The 14,155-nt window shown below is 32.9% G+C and overlaps 1 protein-coding gene across 1 annotated transcript in view; it reads right to left on the minus strand.

Moving 5' to 3' along the window:
- Nucleotides 1–14,155, minus strand: part of Cfap47 (cilia and flagella associated protein 47) — a 408,435-nt gene that overhangs the window by 285,555 nt on the left and 108,725 nt on the right. The gene's annotated exons all lie outside the window — the stretch shown is intronic.

Genomic DNA, 14,155 nt, shown 5'->3' on the forward strand with positions numbered 1-14,155 from the left:
ACCCACCTGGTCCAGCAAGAAGTTTCATGACTGGCCAGTCCCCAGGATCAAGCACCAGGCCCTGATCCACCTGCCTCATGGAGATGGCTAGCTGCTTTGCTGCCAGCCTGCAATTCAGCTTCCCCAGCATTCCACTCTGCCTCCAGGTCTGCAGCCTAGCCTGCCCACAATAATCTCCCAAGAAGGGGAATTAGGAAGTCTTAAACCCCAACCTTCAATATGGTGAGCAACACAATAAAAAGGAAAAACACACAACCCACAGCCCATAGATCATACTTGAAGAGGAAACAAAAAGAAAACCAAGTGGGCACAGTCAGTGCACACATACACTCACTATTTTGCCCACCGCAGTGGATACAACTCCTTAATTTCTTAATATTTCACCAAGATTTTTCTTTTTTGTTCTTGTTGTTGCTGTTGTGGCTTGTTTATTGTGGCAGTAGTTCTGTTTTGCTTTCTGATTTAAGGTTTCCATATTGGATTTTTCTTGTATTTAAATGTGTACTGACTGATTCAAGAACTCCTATGCATAATCATATATTTGTTTCTCTCTCTCCTCATTTCTAGCTTTGTTTTTGTTTTTGTTGTTGTTATTTCATTCATTTTTTTGGGGGGTCTGTTGTTGTTGTAGATTTTGTTGTTGTTGTTGTTTTATCGTTGTTGTTTTTTTTTACCCCAAAGGTGTTATTTTCCCATGCTCTGTATTTTGAGGTTAGGGGTTATGATTAGCTTATTTTGATTTTGTTCTGTATCATCTTTATCAAGACTATCACCCTTGTCTCCCCTTCTCATTTCTACATTCTTGACACCAAATTCCATTCTCTCTCTCTCTCCTCCTCTATATTCTTCTATTTTTTGGTACCCTTCCAAGCCAACAACATATCCTAAGTTACCACTGCATCATCCCTGTTCACCCTTTGAAATTAAAAACATTTTTTCTATCTTCCTATCTCTTATTCTTTACATGTACTAAACTCTATCCCTAACACTTCCTAACACTAACTGAGGTATAGAACATCTCCCCTTACCACCAATGTCACATCAATAATTAATACAGCAGAAGCCATGGACGTGAGCACCTATTGTTTGATTTTAAGCCAGCCATAATACATGACTATATACTATTTTTACTTTTGGAAATTCAGGATTCCACTGTCAACATATTGTACAAATTAACACTAGATATTAAAATAGGAATTAAGGATCTAGTCTACTGCTATATATTGTTTGCATAACTCATTGCTATAAGGGACTCCCCCCAATCTGAGATACTAGTAACATAGAAGAATAGTATAAATCCATAACATAGAAATTCTACATCATCAGATCCATCCAGATAGGTGAGTAGACACAAATAACATGAAAAATCAGGGTAACAAATCACCCCAAACAAACAAAGATACTTCAATAACAGATTCTAATGACACCACAGTGGAAGAAATGTCAGAGATGGAATTTAAAATAAACATAGTCAAACTGATCTGCAAAATAAAGGGTAATGTAAGGTGTGAGATCAGAAACAAAATATGGAAATTGAAAGATCACTTCAATGAACATATAGAGATTCTGAAAGAAAATCAAGCAGAAAGCCTTGAAATGAAGGAATCAATAAATCAAATTAAGAGTTCAATGGAAAGCATCACCAACAGAATAGACCTTTGGAAGACAGCAATGAAGATGAAATATATAATCTTGAAAACAAAGTTGACCATGGAGAAAAGATGTTAAGAGACTGGTCATGGTGGTGCACCATCCAGGCATGTTAGTGTATGCCTGTAACCCCAGGGGCAATTGTCAATAAAAAAGGAACAATAAATGTTGGCAAGAATATTGGGAACAAGGTACACTGATACATTGCTGGTGGGACTGCAATTTTGTCCAACCACTCTGGAAAGTAGTATGGGTATTCCTTAGAACACTTGCCTTGAAACCACCATTTGACCCAGTTATCCCACTCCTGTGCTTATACCCAAAGGTCTTAAAATCAGCACAGTGACACAGCTACATCAATGTTTATAGCAGCTCAATTCACAATAGCTAGACTATGGAACAAAACTATGTGTTCTTCAACAGATGAATCAATAAAGAAAATGTGGTACATACATACAATGGAATATTACTCAGCCTTTAAGAAGAATGAAATCATGGCATTTGCTGGTAAATGGATAGAACTGGAGAATATCATGCTAAGTGAAATAAACCAGACCCCCCAAAAACAATAGTTGAATATTCTCTCTGATATGTGGATGCTAACCCATAACAAGAGAGGGTAGCGAGAGGAAGTATAGAAGTTCACTGACTTAGACAAAGGAAAATGAAGAGAACAGAGGAGAATGGGAATAGAAAAGATAGTAGAATGAATCAGACATAACTCTTCTATGTTCATATATGAATATATGACCAGTATAATGTCACATCATATTCAACCACAAAAAATGAGATCAATATTGTAATGGGTTGAACCCTATGTATGTATAATATGTCAAAATACACCTTATTGTTTTATATATATATATATATATATATATATATATATATAAATATTCATGTAAAAAATTTTCATATTGAAAGAAGAAAATGCACATGTTATATAGCATGAAAATAGAATGGACACTTCATTCATTGATGTTATCATTAAAAATATATCAAAACAGAAAATGAATTTATAGTTAGTAATCCTAATACCACACTGTTTAGTGGAAAAGAGCCATTTAGACTACCATGTCAGGGAACAATGGCAATGTTTATGAAATTATGGTATTTGCTGGTAAATGAGAATATCATGCTAAGTGAAATAAACCAGACCCCCCCAAAAACAATAGTTGAATATTCTCTCTGATATGTGGATGCTAACTCATAACAAGGGAGGGTAGGAAGAGGAAGTATAGAAGTATGAATTCCTGTAGGAATACATACAGAAAGGAAGCATTAACAATAGAGGATTTCCCTAAAAATACTCAGCATTATAATAACAGTAAAATGAAAGGCACAATGATGTTACGGATTTCAATTCCATTCTGGAATTTAAATAGCAACCTTCAGGCATGAGTGATTTAAAATGATTCCACTGGGCAAAAATCAGGATAGACATTCCCGGTAAAAATAAAGTTGGTGATATGATGTGGAATGTTGATGAAAGTGATGTGAATCGCCTTATAGTATTTGTGACAATGTTCTCTAGTATTGGTGATACTGAGTTTGATCATTTGGTTATGACAGTGTCCATCAGATATCTTCTTTTTAATAGCAGCTTTTTAAATATAAAATGTATATTCCATAAAATCCATCTTTTTAAGGTATACAATTAAGTGTTTTTAATATACTCACATAATTGTACAACCATCACTGCTATCTAATTTTAGTATTCCTTCATCACCCTTACATCAAAATTCTTTCCAATTAAAGTCATTCCCTATTCACTCTTCTCCCTAGCCATTGGAAACTACTAATCTGTTTTCTATAGCTATGGATTTGCCTACTCTGGATATTTCCCCTTTGAAAATTAATAAGAAATCTATAGATGAGATTTTGAGACTGTGTGGATATCCCTTCCCTCACCAATCTTTCATATTTCAATATTGAATGGCATGATGTCCACATACAGTTCATTAAATAAGGTGTGGAAAGGCTCATCATTCATCTCCCTGGTCATTAGTTAGTGAATAATTAATACTCTAATCATACATCTCTAATTATTTCTCTATCATTAGTGAAGGTGAGAGAGTCTTATACTTGCCTGCCCCATTGTTTTAATGGATGAAACAGTGAAGCTTTATGTTAAATTTCTGAGATAAATGGCCTGGTAATTACAATATTTTATCATTTTCCAATAACATGTGAAATACTGTGATGTCCTGTCAAAATGTCAAGCATCATGAGAAATATTATGATATTATTTTATATTTATCATCTTTACTACGTTCTACTCCTATCTGTACTATTTCAAGACTAAAGTTGCATTCTAAAAGCAGTCCTATTGAATAGTTTTTAATTCACAGAAGGGCAAAGCAAGAAGTAAGTGGGAGCCTCCAGGTTTTGGAAAACATGTCTCTCATCTTTGTCCTAACATTTTGCTACAAGGCATCTAGAAAAAAATACATGTTACCAATTTGGCATTGATTGTATAATGCAATACATTGCTACTTATAGGGCTGAATAAAGTGGGACATAGGAGGAGAAAAGATGCTGTGTCAGTTCTTCACAAATGCATTTCATGCCAGGCATAATCCCAGCAACTCTGGTGGCTGAGGCAGGAGGATTGTGAGTTCAAAGTCAGTCTTAGCAATTTAGTGAGGCACTTGCAACTGAGCAAGACCCTGTCTCAAAGTAAAAAAAGGACTGAGAATGTGATTCAGTGGTAAAGAGTCCCTGGGTTCAATCATTGGTACCAAAAAAAAAAAATTGCATGTCATTGTGAAACCAACTATAATCAACATCAGCACCAAAACAAGTGCTTAGTATGCTTATAGTATTTAAATGAAAACTTTCAATCAATGGAATAATTGGATAAATGTATTTACTTCAGGGAAATGTATTGCACAGGATAAACTTCCTTGAGTAACATTTCTAAAGTGGTTTATCCAAATATATTCACAATGTTTTTTTTTAATTCATTAACTGCTAGCAGAATATTTCACAAGTAAGCTTATTCACATATACAAAAAAATGTTCAGCAATATGTTTATTTAAATGTTTAGTGCTTACTACAGCTAGGACTTTGTTAGACCAACAATGGTAGAAATGAATTTTAATTCTGGTGCTATAATATATAATAATAGAGTTTATTCACAATGATGCAAGACACAAAAATCTCCACATCCCAAATGAGGTGTACATGATACATTATTTTGCTAATCAGTAACAAGGTACAGTGTTTGGAATTTATTTTTAAAAGATTGAATAGACTGAGAAGATTCCTAATTATAATATTCTCATTTATTTGATTTCCAGTGTCCTTTCTTGGTGGTAATGGGGGTGAGGGGAAAAATAAAGTTATAGGTACTCTTCTGGGCATTGCAATAACTCATATTATCTATATCACTCAGGGTACTGTTACTTATGAACATTAATAATTCCAGAAAATATGTATTATTAACCAATTTAATGCCCTAAGTATATTTTAGACTTGATCTAAATGTGTCTAGGTTCATGGAGTATGTTTCACATATGAATATCATCCATTGATTTGTATCACAGTAGAGTAAGTTAAAGGCAGAGAATTCTTTTCAGATCACATAAGACATTCATAGATAGTCATCAAGTATGGAAATATATATTGATGTAGTAATTCTCTAAGTATATATCAATTTAAGAATCATCTCATTTATTTTATGTCCAATAATTTGGAAATTATCTATGATTTATGTAAGCCACTTTTGACATCTCAAAATCTCTGTTTGGGGCCATTTTTTACAATTTTAAATGATTGACATATATCAATAAATGTTTTATTTTTTTGTATTCCTATAGAAATACACAATAGTTGGTACTGTACTTTTTAATGAGGTTACCAGAAAGGAATTGTGGTAAAATTAAAATTTATTGCTTTTGAAATAGATTTGGAAAAATTATCTATACATACATATTGTATATATGTATAATGTAGATATTATATATACATATATGCAGAAACATTTGTGTGTATGAATATTTATGTAAAGTATTGCTATACAAACATCATGTTTATGTTTTCTCAAAGAGGGTATATAAATTTATTTTATTAAAAAAAGGAAGAAATTTACCTTTAGTCAGAAAGAAACAGATTAATTTAACATAGTAAATAGCATTACCTTCACCCCCAAAGAGTAGAATCGCTAACTATGGTACCTTGATTTTTCAGGCAATCAGTGCAATAATGCCTAATAAATCTGAGTTGAGTAATTATTTCTAAGTAGTGTGTCTCATTAGCCATTCTGCTTTTTGTATATTTACATGCTTGATTGTTAATTAAAAAAAATAAGAGCATAGGCACTGTTAGATGATTTTTATGGGTTAACATTTACAACCTGATAGAATCAAACACTAAAATGTCTCCCTGTGATGATATGAACAAATACAAAACAATAAGCTCATTTTAACTAAATAATAGAATATTGAGGGCATTTTACTATAGAGGATAGACTTGATCTTGCTAAAACAGACTAGGTAATTTTACAAGGTATTTTCCTTGTATTTTTAAGAATATTTCAGGATGTATTTTTTAAATGAACATAAAACAAAAATGTGATAGCAATGCTTTGAAACAGCTGGAATTGATCTAATCTAATGAAATTTTTTATGCATAAACATTAACAGACTAAGGTTTGACCTGGTCTTACAAGTTGGAGATCATTATCAAATGTGTGTCATAAAATTTCCTCTGATAGAACTACCTTGTTAAAAATATTGCCCCAACCATCTGGCCAAAGACCTGAAATCCTACCCTGAAATATACATTCTCACCACTTAGAGTAATGCAGTCCAGAAGTATATTTGGTGCTTATAAATTAGTAGCTTGAGGCTTACATATTAACTTCTAAGCAAGGGCATAGTAAATTAGACATATTGAAATGACCATATGGGTTTAGGAAATTAGATGATGATCCGGCATCCCTTTCTTTCTTCAAAAGAAAGATGGCCACAGAGGTATGTGGACAAATTTCTTTTTATTAATAATAAATCAATAATATCAATATGCTTGTCTGTAGGAATCTGGAATGCATAACCAGACCAATAAGTTAGGGTGTATTTTTAAAAAGACCAAGTATTCCACATAAATACAAAATAATAAACACAACTGATCAGGAAAATTCAGAAAAGTTGAAGCCAGCATGCAGAGTCATATCATTCCCATACAGATCCTGCTGATACAACTACTAAGAATAGCCTGCTGGTAGAGAGCAGGTACCAGAGTCCAGGGTCTTATAGAACTTCTGGTGAAAAAACAAAAAACAAATATGCATTGGCTAAATTGCCAGGTTGTTTGATAATTAGAACACCAAGAAGGGTTTATAAAATATTTTTTTAAAGACTTACAATTTAGTAAAGTATTGGAAATAAGGAGAAAGAAGTCTTATAATTTGGGGCAGAATCAGAATCCATTCTTCTCTTCTTTGTAGAAATAGAATTCCCTTCCCTAGTGTCAGCAAGACCCATAGCCATGCAGGTACACATACTTGACCTAGGTGTGTCGGGGACTAAACTTGGATCAATGTCATATTAGCAAAGGTGATGAATGCATGTTCAATGTCCTTATAGATTTTTGTTCTAGATTCACTATCTTCTATTCCATTAGGTTGGAAATAATAACATCAGAAAGCCATGTGATAAAATTGATAGAACTGTCCTACAAATCCCAGAATGCCTTCCCACTATATTCTATTCAATGACACATGAGGAAAAAATCATGGATTACTCAGTATAATATTGCATTATTTTAAAAGTATTTCACATGTATACATACAGACATATATCTCTGTACATACATGCACATATAGAAAATTGTATATATTTGCATAAGTGAAGGTAATTTATAAAAATAACACATTTTAATACATGTCTGTGGGGTAGAAAGGTGGGAAAATTGACCATTAATGAAGTTTTTTTTTTTTTTAAGTTTGGCACTTTTGAATTGTTATAATGAACATTTTCATTTTTTTTAATTTAAATTCGTGATTTTCTGTTTACAGACCAAGTATGACAATCAAACATTATAACTCTATTAATATAATTTCTTGATTAACCAGTTCATTGATCAGTTGGGGTGTTGCATAAGCCAGGCAGGGTCTGAGGAAAGTGAGATTGGAGAGGGCGATACTAGGAGATTCCATGGCGGCAGCTGACTGCATGAGTATCTGCCTTCTAAGATCTCTGTGAAGATGAGTAGTAATTCAGGTGTCTGTACCCACTAAGGGGGATATACAGAACAAAACAGTGGAATCTCCTTCAAAAAAACCTTCTAAGCCTGGCAGAGGCTCTTCAACCTACTCTTACTGCCCCCCGGCCTCCCAACCCAAAGAGGATGGGGGTAGAGGAAAGAAAAAGGAAACTGGAGAAACCACATCTATGACTAACCCTTTTATTCTGCCATCTGATGTTAAAAGTACTATGATTTTAATAATCTGACAAGACATGGTAAATGCTACCTTAAAGTTTGTGGGCTTTTGGCAATTTACATGTGAATTTTAAACACCACTATTTTGTAACTAGTGAATGATGAATAAATTGCAATCATGATCATTTCATGTTTATAGTTCATGATAATATACTGTTATTCAATTTAGTTAGATATAAACGAAACATTCTACTTTATGATGGAGACTATACTACAATCCTGTAATTTGTTTTCATTGATCTACATTTTTTTTCAAAGAATGAACATACCATTACAGTTTTTCACAGGACTAGGCCAAGGAATAAGGAACAAAGAATGCTATCAGAATACAGTGTGGTCCCTTATGAATTCTATTTTCCTCCCTTCAGGGCCTATTCTATTTCACACATAAAACCAAGAAAGATGAACAAATACATGGTATTATGCCTAACTCAGGCCCCTAAAACACAATGGTGTTTTTAGGCAATATTCTAACACTGACTCCAGTTACAATCAATTAGATGGTTATTAAAATTCTTTGAGATTTTGCATTGCCTGCCTTTTAGCAGCAATATTGCTATAATTCTAGAAGGCTCATTGTAAAAGAGCAGATGTTTTGGGCTAAGAATTGAGTCTCCAAAGGATGAATATGTCCTAAAAAACTCTCCCTAATATATAAGAAGTGTTCTGAGTACCTCAAAATCCCTCAAAGAAAATAGCTATATTAGTTTTCATAACATCAAGAATAGTGGTTCTGTACATTTGTGATTGGCTGGTGTTCAGAAGCACTGGTTTCATTAACAGCAAAGTTGTCATTGAAATTACATAGCTTCTAGTTATGCGATTGTGTCTATTAGAGGTACCTAACTCACTGCTTATTTTAAATACCAACTTAAACACATGTTTAAATGTATATCTACATATCTTTAAAAATATCCAAATACCCTAAAAAGGCACATACAGAACAGATATTACTTTATTCTATAGTTACTAGGGTGGTATTGCCCACTCATCTGATTGCATTAATACTTTACTGATTTAACTCTGTGTCTGATTCAATCTCTGATAGTATCCTTTATGTATGCAGTTTCCTATCTATTCAAAACCAGCAATGTACTTGCAATAGGCATGCTAATGCACTTTAAAAAAACTAGAAATGGGCCCAAAGGTGCTAGGTGTATTCTACACAAATACCAAAAATTATGCATTGAGTGAAACAATAATCAGAATTAGCTTTCATTAATTATCATTTATTTTTTATTGTAACGAATGCTTTTTAAAAATAGTTTCCCATTTAAGTGATAGTTAATGTCCTACCATTTTCATGAAAGAAAGCATAACAAGCTTTATTATGCATCAAAAGTGTTTATAAATTCAAAACAAGGCTGGTAATGTACTACTGTATACAGGAAGAATCAATATATTTAATGGTTATCTGTTAATAAAATTAATGGTTGTTTATTCTCAGTTTTAAACATCAGAATGCACATTTTTTTAAAAAAAATATTTATTCTTAAGTTTTAAGTGGACACAATATCTTTATTTTACATTTACGTGGTGCTGAGGATCGACCCCAGTGCCTCGTGCATGCTAGGCAAGCATTCTACCTCTGAGCCACAACCCCAGCCCCAAGAATGCATATTTTAAAATATATCTCTTAAAATTTTCAGTATATTTGTAATTAAGACATAAATTTAGGATGAGATAATAAATAATGTATAATTATTTCATCATTATAAAACCATAGAAATGCATTATTTGACCTGGATGTGCAAAGTCCTTATTGTAATCTTCAAAAATCATGAGATCTATACAAACCAGTTCCCCAGAACCAGCAAAGTTACAAGAGTAAACTAGATTGCATTTAGTCTTTTTTAAGAAGGCGAAGCATTTTCTTATACCATATCTCATTCATAATAATGAAAATTACAAAATTTTATTGGTTTTGAGTGGATAACTAAAATCTAGCACTACTCAGGAGTTTGTGTGCCAAGCATTTCATAGAGCAGACATTTCAATGACAACTTTGCTGTTAATGAAACCAGTGCTTCTGAACACCAGCCAATCACAAATATACAGGACCACTATTCTTGATGTTATGAAAACTAATACAGCTATTTTTCTTTGAATACAAAATCATGTTTTATATGGAAAGGGGGGGGGTGATATTTAAAAGCTGAATATTCAAATTTCAATGAATCCTACACCCTAGAAGGAGCTGTAAAAAAAACAAAAACAAAAACAAAAACAAACAAACAAACAAAAAAAAAAAACAGCACAGTATCCTGAAGAACCCTAGCTATGACAAGACATTAACCTTTAGTTACTAGGTCTTACTAGGACCAAGTCCAAGGTCTAGAGGAAGTGTTTGAGGCAGTTGAGGACTTGGAAGTGGACAGTAAAGACAATGACTGGTTTTTCAACAAAGAAGTGTTTCAAGGTTCTATCCACTGATGCAGATATGCCTCTGTATGTCAACTTATAACTAACCTTGATTTTAGTTCAGCTTCATCTACTAAATAAATACCCCTGTACTATTCTTACTGTACATTTTTAATGTGCTTCTTATTTAGTACATAATATATAGCTTACTAAACCATCAAATTCTTCCTATTCAATTAAGGGATTATATACCATGTGACTCATCAAATCTTAAAAAAAAACTTTATTCAATATTCTTAGTAAACTGATCATGGTATAATAATAAAATCCAAAAACTTGAGAGATTAAACAGAACCAAAATAGTGCAATATAAATAATGAGTTTTCACATCTAATCTAGGTTCTCTTACTTTACATTGGATAAAGCTGCAAAAGGTAATGACATGGTAGTGTTCCAGTTTCATCTGCTATAAATTTGGGATTATATTTTATGATAGTTTTTTTGAAGATTAAGTTAGATAATGTATTACCAAACTAAATTAAAACCATCCCTAAAAGAAAGATGGCTCTCTCACCTAAAGACTACCAAAGCAACACATTTTTCTAGTGGTAAGGCTATTTCCTGACAAAATTGACCATGTTCCACTATTTAATCCCTTTTGATGGCATTTCCCATGTTCAATTTTTATAGGTCGTGTGCTTCACAAACCTTACCATGTATATTAATCATCTGGGGGATCTTTTTGAAGTATAGATGCTGATTTCTTAGATATAGAGTGGGACATGATAACCCTACCTTTCAAACAAGCTCAGTCTCTAGCAATCTCAGTATCAGATAGGAACTTATTAGATATGCACAATTTAGCAATCTCAGTATCAGATAGAAACTTGTTAGATATGCACAATTACAGGTTTTACTCTAGACTTACTAAACCATGACCTCTGGGGTGTGATTCAGAACCCGTTTTTATTGAATACTTGGGGTTTGTCACATGCAGAATAACATTTGAGAACCTCTGTTCTACATCAAGGGTTCTCAACTTTGGCTTCCCATTAGAATTGCCTGGGGGGCTTTTAAACTTTCAGTGCCCATCTTCAATAAATTATATTAGAGATTCTCAGTGATAAGAAGATGTCTGTAGTCTAAAACCTCCCATTTGCTGGGTACAGTGGCACACACTTGTAATCCAGTGACTTGGGAGGCTGAGGCAGGAGTATTGCGAGTTCAAAGCCAGCCTCTGCAACTTAATGAGGCCCTAAGCAACTCAATAAGATTCTGTTTCTAAACAAAATACAAAATAGGCCTGAGGATGTGAACTCAGTGATAGAGTGTCCCTAAGTTCAATCCCTGATCCCCTCCCATAAATAAATAAATAAAACCTCCCATTTGATTCTAATGCCTAGCTAATGTTGATAATCAGTGCTCTAGAACAGGAAAATGGCTAATATCTGAACAATATCCCTGTGCTTATTTGATAGATATCATTTACATTAATTTCCTTTGGTTTAAATTTTAATTTTCAGCTACCCATATTAGCTCTTCCATAAAACAATTTATTTTTTCTCTCTTTCCTCTAATAATTTATTCTAAACTGGAGTACTAAAACCTAGAAAACTTATATTCAATTTTGAGAATAACAGATATGTGTTAACTATTTGGGGGGATTAAAAGGTGCTTAGATTCCTTCTTCTATTTCTATAAGGAATGACTTTAGGATTTTAATTTGAATTGCATTGAATTTGTATAGTGGTTTGGGTAGTATGGCCATTTTGACAATATTGATTCTGCTTATCCAAGAGCATGGGAGATCTTTTCATCTTCTAAGGTCTTCTTCAATTTCTTTCTTTAGTGTTCTGTAGTTTTCATTGTAGAGGTCTTTCACCTCTCCTGTTAGATTGATTCCCAAGTATTTTATTTTTTAGGCTACTGTGAATGGGGTAGTTTTCCTAATTTCTCTTTCAGAGGATTCATCACTGATGTATAGAAATGCATTTGATTCATGGGTTTTGATTTTATATCTTGCTACTTTGCTGAATTCATTTATTAATTCTAGAAGTTTCCTGGTGGAATTTTTTGGAACTCCAAGGATAAAATCATGTTGTTGGCAAATAATAATAGTTTTGAGTTCTTCTTTTCCTATTTGTACCCATTTAATTTCTTTCATTTGTCTAATTTCTATGGCTAGAGTTTCAAAGATTATGTTAGATAGAAGTAGTTAAAGAGGGCATCTGTGTCTTGTTCCTGTTTTTAGAGTGAATGCTTCCAATTTTCTCCATTTAGAATGATGTTGGCCCTGGTTTAGCATAGATAGCTTTTACAATGTTCAGGTATATTTTATCATTTAAATACAGCACCCTTTCATGTTCAAAACATTAGAAAAACCTAGAGAGAGTAGGAATATATGCATCAATTGATACAATCATGATTCTTATCTTTAATTCTACTGGTGTGAAGGATATATATGCATCAATTGATACAATCATATGACTCTTATCTTTAATTCTACTGGTGTGAAGGATTATGTTGATTTCTGTATGTTAACCAACCTTGATTCCCTGGAATGAACCCCAAATTGATCATGGTGCACTATTTTTTCAATATGTTTTTATATGTGATTTGCCAAAATTTTATTGAGAATTTTTGCATCTATGTTCATCAGGAATATTGATCTTCTTTGATGTGTCTCTGGTTTTGGTCTCAGGGTGATATTAATCTCATACAATGAGTTTGAAAGGGTTTCCTCCTTTTCTATTTTATGGAATAATTTGGGGAGTATTAGTATTAATTCTTCTTTGTAGGTTTTGTAGACTCCATCTAGTCCTGGGCTTTTCTTTGTTGGTAAGCTTTTGATAGCATCTTCTATTTCCTTCCTTGAAATTTATCTGTTTAAGTTGTATATGTCCTCCTGGTTCAGTTTGGGTACATCATATGCCTCTAGAAATTTGGTAGTGTCTTTGAGGTTTTCTATTTTACTGGAATATAAATTTTCAAAATAGTTTCCAATTATCTTCTGTATTTCAATAGTGTTTGTCATGATATTTCCTTTTTCATCATAAATTTTAGTGATTTGAGTTTTCTCTCTCCTTCTTTTCATTAGGATAGCTAAGGGTTTGTCAAATTTATTTATTTTTTCAAAGAACCAGTTTTTTGTTTTGTCAATTTTTTGAATTGTTTCTTTTGTTTCTATTTCATTGATTTCAGCCCTAATTTTAGTTATTTCCTGTCTTCTGCTTATTTTGGTGTTGGTTTATTCTTCTTTTTCTAGGCTTTGAGATGTAATGTCCGGTCGTTAATTTGTTGACTTTTTCTTCTTTTAATGAATGAGCTTAATGCATTGAACTTTTCTCCTAGTATTGCCTTCATAGTGTCCCAGAGATTTTAATATGTTGTATCAGAGTTCTTATTTACCTCTAAGAATTCTTTTTATATCCTCACTGATGTCTTCTGCTATCCATGAAATTCATTTGGAAAAATAAGAGACCCAAATAGCCAAAGCAATCCTTAGCCAAAGGAGTGAAATAGGAGGAATCACAATACCAGACCTTAAACTATACCACAAAGCTATAGTAACAAAAATTGCATGGTACTGGCACCAAAATAGACTTGCAGACCAAAGATAGATAATAGAAGACACAGAGAAAAACCCACATAAACATAGTTATCTCATACTACACAAAGGTGCCAAAAACATACATTGAAGAA

The sequence above is a fragment of the Ictidomys tridecemlineatus genome, chromosome X (assembly GCF_052094955.1).
Source record: "Ictidomys tridecemlineatus isolate mIctTri1 chromosome X, mIctTri1.hap1, whole genome shotgun sequence".
Classification (NCBI taxonomy): domain Eukaryota; kingdom Metazoa; phylum Chordata; class Mammalia; order Rodentia; family Sciuridae; genus Ictidomys; species Ictidomys tridecemlineatus.